This window comes from Pezoporus flaviventris, unplaced genomic scaffold (assembly GCF_033815535.1).
Source record: "Pezoporus flaviventris isolate CSIRO_AGI_PZ_B2104156 unplaced genomic scaffold, CSIRO_AGI_Pfla_v1 ptg000015l, whole genome shotgun sequence".
NCBI lineage: Eukaryota > Metazoa > Chordata > Aves > Psittaciformes > Psittacidae > Pezoporus > Pezoporus flaviventris.
In genome coordinates, this window is record NW_026892563.1 from 43,161,040 (window position 1) to 43,178,041 (window position 17,002).

The 17,002-nt window shown below is 39.2% G+C and overlaps 1 protein-coding gene across 3 annotated transcripts in view; it reads right to left on the bottom strand.

The window, feature by feature from the left end:
* Positions 1-17,002, bottom strand: part of EPHA3 (EPH receptor A3) — a 216,701-nt gene that overhangs the window by 144,898 nt on the left and 54,801 nt on the right. The gene's annotated exons all lie outside the window — the stretch shown is intronic.

Below are 17,002 nucleotides of genomic sequence, written 5' to 3' on the forward strand. Positions count from 1 at the left end.
GGTTGTATGTCCTTTGGACAAACAGTCAAGTTTAGTCCAGTTGCCAGAGTTAATAAAAACTACCACCAACTCACTGTAACTTGGTTACCTAATCCTTCTGTGGACTATATAGGCTATGATGCTAGAACGATTTTTCATGTATACATACTCATTAGTTGTTTTTGCATCAGTCATAAGCTGATAAACTTACTTGACCCAGACAAGGAAGGAATGGGTTTCCTTTTTGTGAATTACTCATGTACCAGTCCTACCTGGTATCTGAAGTCACTCTTTCCAGAGAGGAATATTTACCAATCACATGAAAAAAGAAATCCTATAGGGATGCTTAAGGTAACTATTTACTGTTAGCCATGTACAAAACTAAGTGACTTGAGATGCATCTTTCTTCACTTTTTCCCTTAATGGATAACTAGGACCAAAATAGTTTTGATTCTTAGGGTCATCATTCTTCAGCTTTTATGCCCACAAAAGCTGCAGCTGTTCTATTTTCCGTGTCTTAAAAATACAAACTGAGATGCCTCACCACCAAAGTGCTAGAACTTATGGCAATGAATAATGCCTTTATGGACTCACAATACTACTAAAGTTGAAAGACAGCCTTCCAGATCTTCTAGCCCACCCCCTGCTCATGCAGGGTCAGCCAGAGCAGATTGCTCAGGATCCTGTCCAGTCTAGCTTTTGAATACCTCCAAGGATGGAGACTTCACAGCCTCCCTGGGCAGCTGTGCCAGTGTTTGTTTGTACTCAGATTAAAAACATTTGTCCTTACATTCAAATGGAATTTCCTGTATTTATGATTGCATCCATTGCCTCTTGGCCTTTCACTGGCACTGAAGAGTCAAGCTCCATATTCTCTATATCCTGCCATCAGGCATTTATGCACCTTGGTAACATCCCCTTCAGCCTTATCATCTTCTGTTCTATGCTTCAAAGTTAATTACACAAACAAAAGAGGCACGGTTCCTATCATGATAATGAAGCACATAATAGAGCACATGGTAGCACAGCAGCTAAAGAAATCCTTGCTCCGCTATCACCCATCTACACAGCCTCTACAAAAGACCACAAATGCTGCCCCATGCAACCAGATGCACAGCAGCTGAGGAGTAGTAGAGCTTCAAACAGAGCTGTTGCATGCTACAGAAACTAGAGATGCAAGGTAGATAAAATGAAGTATGTCATGAAAAAAAAATCACTGCCACTTTGGAGGGAGGGAGACAAAGAAGAATTTCTACCAGGAAAACACCTTCCCTCAAAAATCAGATCACATCAGTGTTATATTCAAGTTTTCAGCATAACAATTATTCATTTTACCTATGCAGGTGTATGTGATGCAGGACCTTGGTGTACTATTTCCACTATACTGACGAAGAAACTGAGGTGCAGAAGTGTAAACCTTCTCTACAGTTTCCTGATTTTACAATCATAGAATCACAGAATAGTTAGGGCTGGAAAGGACCTTAAGATCATCCAGTTCCAACCGCCTTGCCATAGGCAGGGACACCTCACCCTAAACCATGTCACCCAAGGCTTTGTCCAACCTGGCCTTGAACAACGCCAGGGATGGAGCATTCACAACCTCCTTGGGCAACCCACTCCAGTGCCTCACCACCCTAAACAACATGTGCATTGAAGACACACACACACAAAGAAAGGGAAAACAAAGAAACAGCCACATCAGAGTAGCATCTGAGAGTTCTCAGTCTCACCCGACTTCAGGAAGTTTGATATGACTAAGAGCTGGTCTGCACAATGAAATTGTCCACAAACCACTGAAGATGTGATTTTAAATCATGTTATTAAACCAGCAGATAAAAAGCAGTATAAATTCTCTTCCTTTAATTGAAACAACGTTTATTTTAGTTCACTTTACAGATCTGACTATACACAAGTCTTATCTCTTCCTGACTAGTTCAACAGAGTTAAAAACACAGTCTTGGATGTGTATACAGCAGCTGAAATGCTGCAGCAAGCCATAATATGCTACACTGCCAAAGAGAGCTAGCAGTACAGGGATGCTCTGACTCAAAGATACAACACTTAGAACTCACAGCCACTTGAGAGCTTGAAGTCACATGGTAGCCCATCAAACAAGGACAAGCTCTTGCCTGCAAAAGAAGCAGCTGGACCCTGGCTCCCAGCCTCTGCCAAGTTCCCACAGCTGAGTGGAGGACTCTCCTCTGACAGATGTCCTTGTACAAGCACGGCTCCTGAGCCAACAATCTAATGCTGTTGCAAAAAGCCATTCAGATGCTGTAATTGCCTCTCATGAAGCTGGATATACCTATTTAACTACAGGTATTACCTGAACAAAAATATTCAGTTACAACAACTGGATGAAATTGGATAAGGTTATATAATGGAACATCATTTTATGGACATTTAAAGCAGCTCACACCGATTCAGAAGTGATCTACTTATTATCTCTTCCATATAATTTCTAATCAGCTCAACAGATTTTAGATGTCCAGTGGGAGACAGAAACAAAACTTGCAGAATTTAAAGCATCCCCACGGCAGATGTTATTTTTCTGAACAAGTTTCATTGCAATGTTTTTCCCAGAAGTTTCTTATCCAAGATGCTCACACAGAATTGAATACGGATGTATGAGTTTCACGATAAAGGTAGTATCGCTGCTATGTTCTTCACCTTGAGGTGACAACATGCAATTATCACTTCATTCATCTGCAATGAAGACAAAATTCCTTGGAAACAATTGTAATCCACTTACACAAACAACAACATTTCAAGTCTATCATTGCTGAATGGAAGCACACCAGTCCCACACCACCATCACTGATGGGCTCAGCCAGGTCCATCTTTGAGCTGGCTGGCACTGGGTCTGTCAGGCACGGGAAGCTTCTGACAGCTTCTCAAAGAAGCCACCCCTGTAGCCCCCCTGTTATTAAAACCTTGTCACACAAACCCAGTGCAATACGCTAGCTTTACAGAGAGGTACTGGCACAAAAACACGCTGGCTATTAAGAGGATAAGAGGCAATGGGAAGCAAACCCCTTGTGTGGCATTGCCAAGCAGCCTATTCAGTATTATAGTATTCAGTGCAGTTTTACTTGGCACAGGCAAACAGCTAGCTGCAATAACAGAACAAGGTAGGAGATCAAAAGTAAAGGAAGAGATATATAAACAGGACTAAGTATGGGATAAATCCTATTTCCAAATTTTAGAGGAAAAGCAGAAAAAATCTGTGATATTCCTTATAATAGAAGATATAGATCTTTCTTACAACAAAAGCTACAGAGAAGGTGCCCTTACTGTAGGGAACAAAAGAGATTCTTCTTCTCATTACTGTGTATCTAAGATACTTTAAACACATAAGGAAAATTCTGACCTGCTGGAAGGTAGGGATAAATCAACTAAAAGAGGAGTTCAGAGTTACTATGTTGTAATTAAAATGAGTCTTCGTATCTTAGGATACAGAAAGTATAGCATTTTTAGTATGCAAAAACCTAGTTGAACAGGGCGAAAGGCAGGTAGCTATAATAAATAACAGGAGACTGAAAAGTCGTGAGGAAGAATTCAGCCAAAATGGAATTGAGACAACGAAATGCAAAGAGAATAATGCAACAATGATATGAGATGCACGAAAAGAAAATTTCAGCTGCAAGGCAGATATTTACTTTACATAGGCCAAACAGATAGGTGAAAGGGACATGCTTCTTTTCACCTTACACATTGAGTCCAATTGCTGCTGCTTCCTTATGCTGCTGCACTTTCAGCTTCCCTTCCTCCCACCTTCAGCTTCCCAAAACTATTCCCATCCCATGGAAAACTAGCATGGTGCAGGAGGGTATTTTCTACTGAATCAATTCTAAAGAGTACATCATGCAACCACTAGCATTTCTGCAGGAGCAACATAATGCAATGGCCAAGAAAGCATCCAGCAAGAAAGTATGGGCACCCAAACTCAGTTACCTTGGAAACCCACCTGGAACTCAGAAAAACTATTTCTGAGGATACTGCATTTTCCCATATAAAATTTCATCCTATTGAAGGTTTGCTAAGAGAAAATAACAACAGTGCAAGGTTTTGTCCCTCAGATAGATGGAAAAGATAAAGCAGAAGGTATCAGAAGAATAAGCAGAAAGATGAAGGGAAAGCTGTCAGACAAGACTACACAGCTGTGACAGCAAAGAAATGCTGCAGAAAATGTGTGCACACGGGTTAGTAAGACCTAGAGAAGTTTGGTAAGACCTAGAGAAGGTTACCTGAGCCAAGAAAGAAGGAAGTGGCCCTATCCAATACTGAGGTGGGAGGCTGAGAACTTAAAGGAAAACCTGTTGGGATGCTGGCAGAATAACTTCATGAAAGATCTGTACTTACACTGCATAAATCAGACACTGATGGGACTCAAACCTAATTCTCACCTCGATTACATGCAATTACTTGAGTAACTCTGGTCCATGGGGCATTACACTTCATAAGCGCCCCAAGTGGCATTTCTTTCTTTCAGTAGTGTGCAGCTACAGAGTATTGATCAGTCCTGGCTATGGTTAGACTAGAAATTACTAGCCAGGTTCTAAATGCTGGAAGAACGAAGGGATGAGAATGTCTTCCAAGCAGTTCAATAAGGCTGACAAATCCAAGTATTTTTTACTCAAAAGATTTATAACAGCAAGGTGGGAGAGCTGGAAATGCGAGGCTGTGACATGAGGGTGCTGGGTTTGTTCCTATCATCAAGAGGGACAGAAGGAACAGAGTTGTGACCACCACTTCTGAATTCACATTACCCACTACATTACGCGATTCTAATGCCTCAGGCACCTTCTACACTTCTGAAACATGAAGAAGAGAAGTGCCATGGCACCACCCCCTTCTCAGCACGTCATTTGGCTTTGGAAAGTGTTCTTTTGTTTGCTTTTCATTTTTCGAATCTTCTTTGCATACTGTTAATGGCAGGAAACAAGAGACTGCTTTCAGTGGTATAGAAAAATCTCTGAGATCCCCAGGGAGAGGGTGTAACTCATACGCTCCTGTCATACTGAGTGAAAAAGTTGGGCCATAAAGGATTTTCTCTTCCAGAACAGATCTAGCACTGTGTACCAGACTTATGGCTTTGGTTTTTTCATTCCATTTTCTTTACAAAAGGGAATATAAAGAAGTGAATATGCACTAAGTGAATGTCATTTCCTAGAATGTCATGAGCAGTCTCACTAAATAGTTCCTTCGCAATGTGGCAATCTAGAACACGATTTATCTCCACAGCTCTTTCATCCTTCCTGCGATGTACTTCAATTGTGTGGCTTTTTATCCGTCAAATAAAAAATGAAAATGAAACTTATAACAAACTGAAGGGTATTTTGTGATTTACAATACAGCACATACGCATGATTCAGAAACCCTACGTTTTCTCTTGCAGCAACACATAGCTATAAAACTCCTAACCTATAAAAGTCCTGCTAAAAACACAAGTTTATAGTCCTTGAAGATATCACTGGAACCCCTGCAGCTAACTCCAAGACTCCACTGAGAACTCCAGTTTTAACAACATTTATTTACAATTTTATCTTCCACTAACAAACCTAGTATGATAACGCATTTGGTACGATTTGGTATGAGCAGCAGTTCAACTAACATCCAACTGTCCTTTAAGTTAAATTAATAATTCTAATAGAAGATACATAGGATGTAACCTAATGCTACATAACCGCTGTGCGTGCTAGAACACAGACTGGGAATAGAGTGCTGAAGAATCAGAAATAAAATACTGAGTGAAATGACTCTGAAACCACATGGAAACATCTTCGTGTGCTAGGATGTCTCATCCTCACCCTCACCGAGCAGAGCAGTCAAATCGTTGCTTATTTCTGAGCTACCTTTAAGAAGTGATTTTTTTGTTGTTGTCAGTGAAATTGCTTTTCAGTCTGCGAGGGGTTCACATAAGCCTCTGCAGAACCAGCATTCAAGTTCTACCTGAAAACCAGGGTTTGTCCCAATACTGAAAAACTACCCTGCTCTCATACACTGGCTCTTAGTATTCAGTGCAGTTTCTGCAACTCCCTTCCAGACAAAAAGGTCATTATGATAGGAACCCACATTTCAGATAGTCAATACATGCAACTCTTCAGCATTTGACTGACAGAATACCGACTGGTCAATAACCTTTTCTTCTCTTCCTTTTTCCCTGCCTTTGGTTGCCAGGCAATCTCAATAAAAAGAAGCAACCACCAAGCCCCCCCATGAGCAACAGAATGAATGAAGCCCAGTTTCCTATAAATCTGTGTCTCACGCTTGGTCTCCAACATGGACTCTGATGTTTAAAGGAAGGTGAGCACAAAGTCTCTTCTTCATTGGGAACATTAATGCAATCTCTCCCTCTCTTTCTCTCCTTCTATGGTTTATTGTCATAAATCATACAGGGACCTTAAGGCTTTGGAGACCTCTGCTCCTCTGTGAAACTGCTAAAATTCACTTCCGAGTTTAACAACTAAGGGGTAGTTTCCAGTTTATCCAGTGATTATGCCACAAAGGTGGCAATGGCTTCACAGACAGGCCAAGCATAGTATTTAAACCAGCTAAGATCAGTGTAGACACTATGCATTAAAAACCCTACACACCTACATTTGCAAGCAGAAAATCAGCATATTGTACTATGAGCTTCAAGTTAGGCACATGAAGGTTTTAGGAAGCACTTTGAAATGCTGAAGTAGTCCAAAACTCCACAATGGATTTTCAATTCCTGTAAGTGCTGAGATGCTGGATCTGCAGGCATTTCAGACATTATATTATCCTAATACCAATTACAATTAGCATTTTCCTCAGCAAGTAATTTTAAGGGAAATTAATGATTTAGAAAAAAAGGGAAAAAATTTACAGCTGGCAGTTCAGTAGAAGTCCTGAGCACAAGCACAAAGTAAACATTCCTGGTGAAAAGCTCATTCCACTGGAAGCAAGAGATTGACATTAAATAAGTATTTGACTTTTTATTTGATTATTCTTTTTAGAGTTGTATTTCTTTGTGCCAGAAATGTATAAACATTAATTTTCTTATATTGGAAAATGGAAGCACTACCAACAAGCACGTAACCAAAGAAATTCAGCTACAATGACGACCCTGCCAAGTTGATACTAAACCAAATTTTGTATATCTGTTGCTGTAATAGGTAAGCATCCCTCAGCATTACACAATGCTTTCTGCTATTTATCTTAAGAATGGGAAATTAGTCCTCACTTACTTTTTGGTGTCTATCTGACACTTCTCTAAGAATCCTTGTTCCTCCTCTCAAGGGATGCTTGCCATTAACATGAGTTGAAAGGTTGAAACAAACCCCCACCTCTTAAGGAAAACGCATTGTGATAAGCAGGGCTTTCAGAAAGGACTAAAACTGAACAAATAATACTGGGCAAAGGGAAACCACAACAAAAAGACAAAACCATCAGAGGCATTTGTACCTTTATACAAGAACGCAAAAGAGCAACAATTTTCTGTCAATTCTGTGCTTGCCACCTTTATTAACTGAAAACAGAATTCATGCCAAGTATAAAACATCTCGCTTGACTTTATACCACAGCAACATAACAGGCCAAGACTGAAAGCCTAAGGCGTGGGAATATTCACCACTTATCTAGATAACATTTGTATTTTGGGGTAGGCGGGGAAGTTTGTTGGTCTGCTTTTTGTTGTTTGATTGCTTTTTTGTTTAAGAAGATTTTGAGCTAAAAATCTTTCAGTATGATAATAGGAAATTATATAATAATTAAACATATATATATATTTCAGTCTAACACGTCCTATAGCACACTATCAAATATTTCCATCATGTTGAAGTACACGTTTGGGAAACAGGCTGCAGGATTTAAGATGAGATGAATAACTTTGATGCCTTCTTTTTTATAGTAGTTAGCTCTTCTGTTGACTTTTTTACTATAACATTAAATATGTCCAAATTCAGATCAGTAACAGAATCAAGCTTTCACATATGTTGAACATGATTCTAATGTATTCTACTAGCTTCCTAGCCAATACACAAAGAACTTTCTCACTTACTCGAAAGTAGAATTGCATTCAAGGACAGACTTCTTATAAACAACAGCCAAAATTCTGAGGAGGAGTGAGGAAATCAAGCAGCCAAAATAAATTAGCACACATTTTAGGACAGCTTGAGACTAGAAATAAAATAATTCAAATCTACATGAAAAGTGGATCCTTCCCACTATGTAAAAGTTAAACTAAATAGTAACAGGATGTAAGAGCTCTGAAGCTTGCTATTAGCAAAACCCATGTAATGATGGTATCACAGAAGAATGCAATCCAGACCAGCTCATCAATATGAAAAAACTTTTCTCACAACATAGCCAAGGATGCTAATGCAAGGTCAATAAATACCAGCCAGCTGATAACAGAGGACAGAAAATCATCCACTTTGGGAATTCAAGGAAGTGAGGAAGTAACATGGAAATGCTTGGCTTTCAGAAGTCAATGAAATTACCTGCTGCCAATGAGTCTCTCCCCAGTTTCAAATTTTAACTTTTTCTAAGTTGCAAAATAAAGAGTTTTCCAATTAAGTAACACAAGCAGTGAAATTATCATTGCCATCACAGAAACCCCTCTAAGACACAGACTTTGGTACGCTTCCTCCTAATAACGTTTTACTAGTCTATGATTTTACATCAAGCAGTCCTAACTGCTACATACAAAAAGCTCTGCTGTGACAGAAAATAAGCATATTGTGGAGAAGGGAAGTTTGAAAGGAGGACAGACTAGTATAAAATTACACACAGCAATATTCAATTTAAGATCCACCTGGTACCACCACTGTGTTCTTCATTTTCTGTCCAGTTACCCACTGAAGTCTTCGCTTGTGTGGCAGCAGACAGAACACACCTGACTGCATATCACTGCATTCAGGAGACTCTGTTCCTAGCCTCAACCTAAAAGTTGGGGTTTGCTCATAGCTAAGCAAACAGTTTCAGAATTACAATGAAGATAATCTTAATGTCTTGTCTGATGAGAACTCAGGTGAAATGAGAAACTCATTAAGCGTGTCCAGACACTAAATTAGCCCAACAAAACCCAAGATACAGCAAGTTTTCCATACAATGCATAGCTCCAAATTATCCAAAACAACCAAATCTAATGGAAAATTCTTACGTAACCTTTTTGCCTGTTTTGTTTCTTCATGTTTTTTCTTTCACTATAAGCAAAGTCAAGATAGTGAAATTATGAATAGTGAATTTTTGTTTTTTTTTCCATTTTTATTTTTTTAATTGTTTTTATTTTTAGGAAAAGCAAGCCCACCCTTATCCTTATCCTCCCCACAAGAACATGCATTTTCTGTCACATGACCTGACAGGGGACTGGAAAGAAACCGTGTTCCATGATGTGACCACAGAACCATATCCTGGTCAGAAAGATAAGACCAGACTTGGAAGAAGATGCGAAGGACAAGAACCTCCTCTCTCTTCCTACTTCGGCTGCATCATCTGCTGACTACCTACAGCACAATGCATTCTGTGAAAGTAATCTGAATACCTTTCAAAGTAATTAAAGTTCACTGCACCAAGACACAACAAATACATACATCATTTAACATAAACCTTGACCCTCTCCCCCTCTCAAAACAAAGCCACCAGAAGGGTTGATGCACTAATAGAATCATAGAATCACAGAGCAGTTAGGGTTGGAAAGGACCTCAAGATCATCTAGTTCCAACCCCCCTGTCATGGGCAGGGACTGGGAAGTAAAATAACATAAATACTACAATAAATAGGATTAAAAGCATAAGTGCAACTATGTTACAGGTACCAAGCACACACAGACACACTATATTCGAGAAAGCAAGAGTACACACCTTATCATGGGAGTACTAGGCTAATAATTAAACCAAAGTGCAGACAGACAAAGTAAAGCCATCATTTTCTCCATCTCTAATTGCTAGAGAGCTGATTAGTTCATCATCAAACTTGTAAGGTCAGCTGATTCGCACCCTTCTGCAAGCAAAATCCTCTAAAATCACAGTGAGGTAAAAAGGGCCCTACAATGAGGAAAACATCTGACTTTCTAACAGACATCTGAATCCAGCATGCCCATGGAGAGCTTGGACAAGCAAAACATTGACAGCTTTATTTTTCTCTAGGCTGGATGTCTCCTTGAGAAACAGATTTCCCTCTTATTTATCTCACAGGTTAAGCAGATTTGCTGGGAAGCTCTCAACACGACAGTCTCCATGGTTGAAATCTGTACCGAGTGACAGCTCACATGTAAGCACCTTTCATCCACAAGCATTGTACGAACTAGGAAAGATTTAGCTTTTAAGTGTAGCTGCTCCAGAGATGGAAATAAGCAGCTGCTTAGTACAATGGGTACCCTCAGCAAGCAGAATTTTACCCGTAAAGGAATTCACCCAAGGCTGCGGGCATGGTAAACTGGTGAAAAAAAAAGGGCATTCAGTTTTTAAAATTAGAAATTATATTTCACGTTAAGACACTATTGCTTCCGCTAAATGGCTCATAACAATAAGCTCCTGTTAATATTTAATAGGAATAAAAAGCATCAGGTCCTCCAGCGTTATCCTCTGCTTCACCTAAAGCTCTGCCTCTGGATGTAGCAAGACAAGTACTGATGGCAAACCTTTACAAAGAAATGACCGTGGCAGTCAGTCAAGAATGGAAGGAAGCCAGTTCTCCAAACTACCTGCTAGTTAGGTAAATCTGAAGACACCCCTAGTCCACATTTATGCCTCAGTTTCCCAACAAGCAGAAGAGGAACAAATGAATAGTGGGAAGATATATTTGTTACTATTTTAGTTATTAATGGATTTTAACAGAGAGCGGATCATGCCTTTACGAAAAACACCCAAAATATCAGCAAACGGGTCAGAAGCAGCAGCAAGCGGGTATTTTAAGCAGGAAGCCATTACTTAAATAAGAAAACATCACTGCAATGGAGATAGTGAAACACATTTGTGGCACAGGGACACTTAAAAATTCACATTTGAAAAGCCTCTGCAATCTGCTGCTTTGGATTTGCCATCAAAACCCACAAACACAAAAGTATTTACATCAAAATGCACATAACAGGTGCATAATATAGCATTTCTTTGGTACAGTCAATCTTTCAAAACAATGCATTTTTTACACAATGGCATTTCCTACAGAAATCCCAAACCGCCCCATGTTCTCCTATTGTCATTAACCCAACCCTGAATGTACAGTGAAATTCAGTAGTGTTGTGCTGAATGTAACTGTAAAAAGCACCAGCTGGCTGTATTAGAAATGGCATTCTTCCAGGTCTCAAATGTCTTATTTATATACAGTGGAATCCTGCCAGCTGTTTAATATTTAGAGCTAATAAATATAATTGGCAGCACTACTGCACAAGGACAAGTAACACAAATACATATAAAACTACTTCCCAACAGAAAATCTGGTTTGTTCTTAGATCATTAAACCAAAGATGGATGTAGAGTTCCGAGCAAATGGTACACTGCTTTTTTCTTTAATCCAAACAATATTTGCTTCCTTTCTAAGGGCAAAACTGAACAGAAAAAACATATTTAATAATAAATACCAGGCATCTTTATGCCAGCTGCTCTGAGACCAACGCAGCCTTCAACCAGTGTTTTCACAGACCATGAATAAAGAGGAATTGACAAGTACAGTGTGTTGAGATAGGAAGATGGGACATAGCACAAGCGCCCGGGGTGGTGAGTAGCTCATTATTCATTCCACAGAAAGTGTTGGATCACTCCAGGAAACACTCAGACAGTACCAGCCATCCAGAAATTGATACTTATTCCCACGAGCAACTCCTCTATGCATGTGCAGAACAACTTTGCTTCCCACAAGCAGACTAACTAGTGCCGAGTGGAAGGTGAATACAATACAGCAAAGAATGCAAACACAACGGAGTCAGCCTATGGACATGCTCTACGGTTCGTGTCCCTGTTTCCACCTTTCTGTCACGCTTGATGTTGGCAAGACCACCGCATTGTTGCCAAGGAACTGTACGGCAGATTAGTGCTGAATGTAGTCATCTTCCACCAACTGAAGGGGGCCTGCAAATCCCAAAAGTTGGACCATTATACAGGCAGATTCAGGGATCCTGAGACAAGCTATAGGATCTGTATCCTCCAACATGATAACCGCTTTTAAGATCACAACACTGGAAGTAATGCTGCACAGCAGACGGTGAAAGGCAAGGGCTGTGACTCCTTCCATTCTATAAGACCCCGATCCTGCTGAAACTTTCTTAAGCTCCCTGGCACAACCTAAATGAAGAACTAATCTAGAAATGGGAAAGTTTAATTTGTGTGAGTGAAGCGTAGTTAACGCTATATAAGTTCCTATGAGAGAATGATTTAATTTGAAAACTCAAACGTCCATGACAGATGGAGCCCACAGTCAATTCCATAAAAGGCTGCTCAGTGTAATTACTGCCATGTAGAGGCATTTGGGTTGCTTTGGTTTTAGCTAGTTCAGATGGCAATGCTCTTTTTTTGATATTCTTCAGCTAAGCATGATCTTCATGCTCCTGTCTTCGGCATCATTCTTCATAACAACTTGAAGAGGCATTCTTTTCGTTCATCATTTCACTATTTCACTGAAAACTGCATTCTTCAGTATAGTTATTTAAACTACAGAGTTCACTACCATGAATAGTAGCAAAAAATCATTAAATAGGCATATGCTAATGTCAATCATTAACTGCCAATTTTTCAGCTGATACAAGTAGCTATTGGCATCCCATTGCCCAGATGCTACCTTTCACACATACTTCCGGTGTCCAGACTCACCTCTCCTATATCCCTGCCCCGTATTTCAGCTGAGGCAATGACCAGAGCCTACACTGCCTCATATGCCTTAGCTGTACACTGAAAGCTTTCTCTTCCAACCTCTTTATTCAGGTGCTGCATAAGGCTTGTATCCACAACCAGTAACCTTACCCACACAGAACGGCTTTCAGTCTGGTACGCAAAAGGTCTCACCTCCTACATCAGCTCAGAATCGACTAACTGAAGCTGTGACAATAGGTTAACAAAGGTCAATCAGCAGCTCTGCTATGAACAAAGTAGGTGAAATACTTAATACTATGATCTTCCTAAAAGTCATCAATAAACCCCAGCATTTTTCCTCCCAACATTGCTTTTTCATTCCTGTATAAGGCAACGCACCCCCTCTTTTCTTAAAAGACACAACATCTGAAATCCTGTCTCTGCCATCATACCTCCCCTTCAGTGGGGATAAGCCAGAAATAGTTATGAGATGTACCTGAAAAGCATAATATTGTTTTTATAGTCCTTTGGTTGGGAAGTAGAGCAAAAATAGCAACAAATAGAAATAGTTCAGGCATTGCTTTTTAAATTTAGCTATCTATAGGGTCTTAAAAATTAAGCAGATGTTGAAAACAGAGAACAGTTATTATGCTTAAAAGGCTAAGTTAAAAATACCCCTAAAGAGGTTATTATTATTTTGTCAACTACTGGGTCAAAAGAATAATTGTAATTATTATGTTTTTACTGTAATCCCATGGAAACTAATTTTCTTGCCATGCAAATAGGAAAAGTTAGTTCTATGCACATATTTCCATAGTTATTTTAATTAAAAACCATGTTTAATACAGGAACTCATAGCTGACATTTCATATTTTCTGAAGATAAATTCGCTTCAGCTCAACAAGAAGAAAGTAATTAGACTGGGAATTCTGGAGATAGTCCAGATATCTCCTCATCCTCTAGCTAAGATGCTCTTAATTTCTCAAGGCTCTGAAACATTATTAAACAATTACTTTTCATATGTCAAACCAGGGATGAAAGAGGAACTCATGCCTAATTTAATATGAGGCAAATAAACAGAAGTAACTCAACCAGGACTTTAACCAAAGACTCTTGAGGAGCAATGGCATTAGCTAAGCTTCACAGTTCTTTACTGTAGCAATAAGCTGGAGACACACCATCTTCTAAAAACTCAATGTTAATTATTTGACACACTGTACACATTGGGACACCCCCCCCCAAATGTAAGCACACCACAGAAATACCTGATTTTAGTGGGGGGGAATAAAAAGTAGCCATTGGGCAGCTTTCAGTTTCAGCCTTGAGTAAATATAGACCATTAGATAAAATGGCTCACAAAAAAAATAACTCAAACAAAACCAAACCCCACAACTTAGGGAAAAAACAATCTGTTGTTCACACATTACCTGCATCTTGCACTCCAATGAGTCGTCAAATGTCTCCTGTCAATGGGATACATGCAATACTGGAAGTATTGGTGTGTATTAGAGAAGCCTCAGAAAGAACCTTGAATTCAAATCTCATTATATAGGTCTATTTGTATACTTGCTCTGTGGGAGGTTGACAGACATTAGCAGGAACACAAATTCCTGACCTACAATCCTACTGACAAAATTCCTCCCTAAGACTCTTTTATGTAAATACGAAGCTTAGATTTCAGTTTCTAGCTTACTACGGTACAATGGAGCATATGCTTCAAAAGATACACAACACTAATCATCATAACTATCAATACCTCAGCACAGAGATTAAATATGGTTCAGAGAACTACTGTGAAGTTAAACAGTGCTCATTAGATGTAATGCTGAAAATATTTCTATGGCTTATTTTCATTTACTCGAGCTCGATTTCTTTGCTATAACTAGCTTGGATATCAATACACTCAATAGTACAGCACTGCAGATTTTGTAGTCAAACATTCAAAACTGCCTCACTTCTAGGTCCTGTTAAAAGAAGTTAACCTTGCACTGCTCTCAGTAAGACACTGATTACATACTATGAAAAGCTCAAAATGAAAACCAACTGCACAGGAGAGAGGGGTTTTTTCTTCCACAAACCACAGCACTAAGCATAAATGAAAGCCCTGCTGGGAATATGTATCGATAAATGTGGGTGTGTTTGACTTGGTTCTCTGCATGGAGAGCGAAGGGGGAAATCAGACACGGATTTCACTGTTTCATTTATTTTGCTGAATTGTGGCTCCAGAGGTTAAAGTTGATGTAAAACCAGAATACAATGAGACCCTCTATTTGCCAACAGGGTAGCCCTGCCGTAGGAACCATATGGTTTTCCATCTTGTCCTGACAATGACCTCAACATTAGCGGGTGAATCACAACTCAAAGGATGAGACAGCCTAACCTTCGCACTATCTCACCCCCCTGGGCTTTTCCTGACCAAAGGTCAGGAACTGTGTCCAATTATTTATGCTTCTGATAAAGAAGACTCAATCTCAGGACAGAGATAAGACCATCACAGACTTTCTATGCACGCGTTTGAAGTCCCATAAACCAGAAGATAAAAATTACATTTGAATAGACTCGATTAGGAAAGTTACCATATGTAGGTAGCTATCTTTCAGATCTTAGTTACTTGCTTCATAGCATCCACCTCAGCGTGTCGGGAGAGTGAAACTCAAAGCCCCCACTTTTCTAACAAAGAACCTAAGCTGTCAAGAATCCTCGCCATTGATGGAATCAGAGCTCTCTCTCCTACAAGATGGATGGGACCTAGTCAGAAACCTGTCACATGAAAACACTTGGAATGTGCTTCAAGCCACAGGAAACAGGAAAAAAAAGGAAAATCAGTATTGCTCCTGATTTATATCCCATGAAATGCAGCTAGTAATACAGATTAACTGATACGCAATGAAGTTCAAAAGTGCATTTCATAGTTGTTTCATATTCGCATGTCCCAGAGCCAACATCCTAATTGGCAATGTTTTGGCAATTGAGAACCACAGCTTGAATTCCATATGCCACTTACAGCTTACCATAGCAGAAAATGAGACGGAGAACGTAGGAAGCCGATAACCGTAACACACGGAATTCCATTTTTGAAACAATAATGAGAAAACTTTTTACTGATGAACCTCTGTGATGCAACAGCCAAAACCAAATGAGCTGGGGGGGGGGGGGGGGAAGAAGGTAAATATACACATTATCTTTGATGGCACCAACCCCATTATTTCACATACCAAAATTACAAGTGCTAATAGTTCCGTCATGAAAATAGTAATTTACCCTCACAAAACAGCCCAAAAATACATTATCCGATAGTTTAATTTCATTTTGTCAGGAATTAAAAAAAAGTATTAAAAAAGCAGGATTTATAACTAAAAAAACCCCTATAACATATCTGCACAGCACAGCAATTTTATAATTTATACATTAAACATTCTGGAATATTCTGGTCTGCTAATTTTAAATGCAATATTATCTCAGACTAAATTAAAGACTGTGTTTACTGTAACTACACTGCACATATTTCATTCCATAAACAAGAATACTTCCAAGAGGAAAATAATTCTGTTGCCATTATTGATAAATCAGCAATTATTTACTTAGATTGAATACAAAAAGTCAGTGAAAATACTGAAAAAATCCCTGCATTTTGGAAAGAATATAATATTATTTACATGTCTTAGAAGACATTGCTTAGACTTAGAAGTACTGCTAACTATAATTGTGCAGACAGAGCTCCCAAGTAGCTAAGGATAATACAAGAATGTCTTTGAAATAATGGGACATCATTTTTCATTATAAAGTATATACCTCATGTATGCCTACTTTGTACCGTAATTTCTCTTTTACTAAACCATTTTTGACCCTATGAAATCTCAGTTTCTCACAAAAAAATGCCTGACCGACAAGAAAAGACAAAAGCCTTCTGCTTTGAAAAGGGGTGATGAGAGTAAAAGCAACTTTTGTTATGATTTTGACCACTTTCCTCTATGCAGGTTCTTGAATTCAAGTGTAAAACTGCAATGTTGTTCTTGAGGGTGATTTCTTCCTTTTCTTTCTGCATTAGCAGGCATACTGGTTTCAGTGATGCTTTTGCTGTATTTCCTAAAGGTCGATGCAGGGAGGAGGGGGGAAGACGAGAAAAGAGAGCAAACCAGTTTCCTAGGAAGATGTTTGATGAAGTTTCTGTAATCTCAGCAAAGAAACAAACATCGGCACGCAATGTATGCCATTAATCACAAAGAAAGCCTTGTGAGCCTCCCGCAGCTGACGTCTGACACAAAGCATTC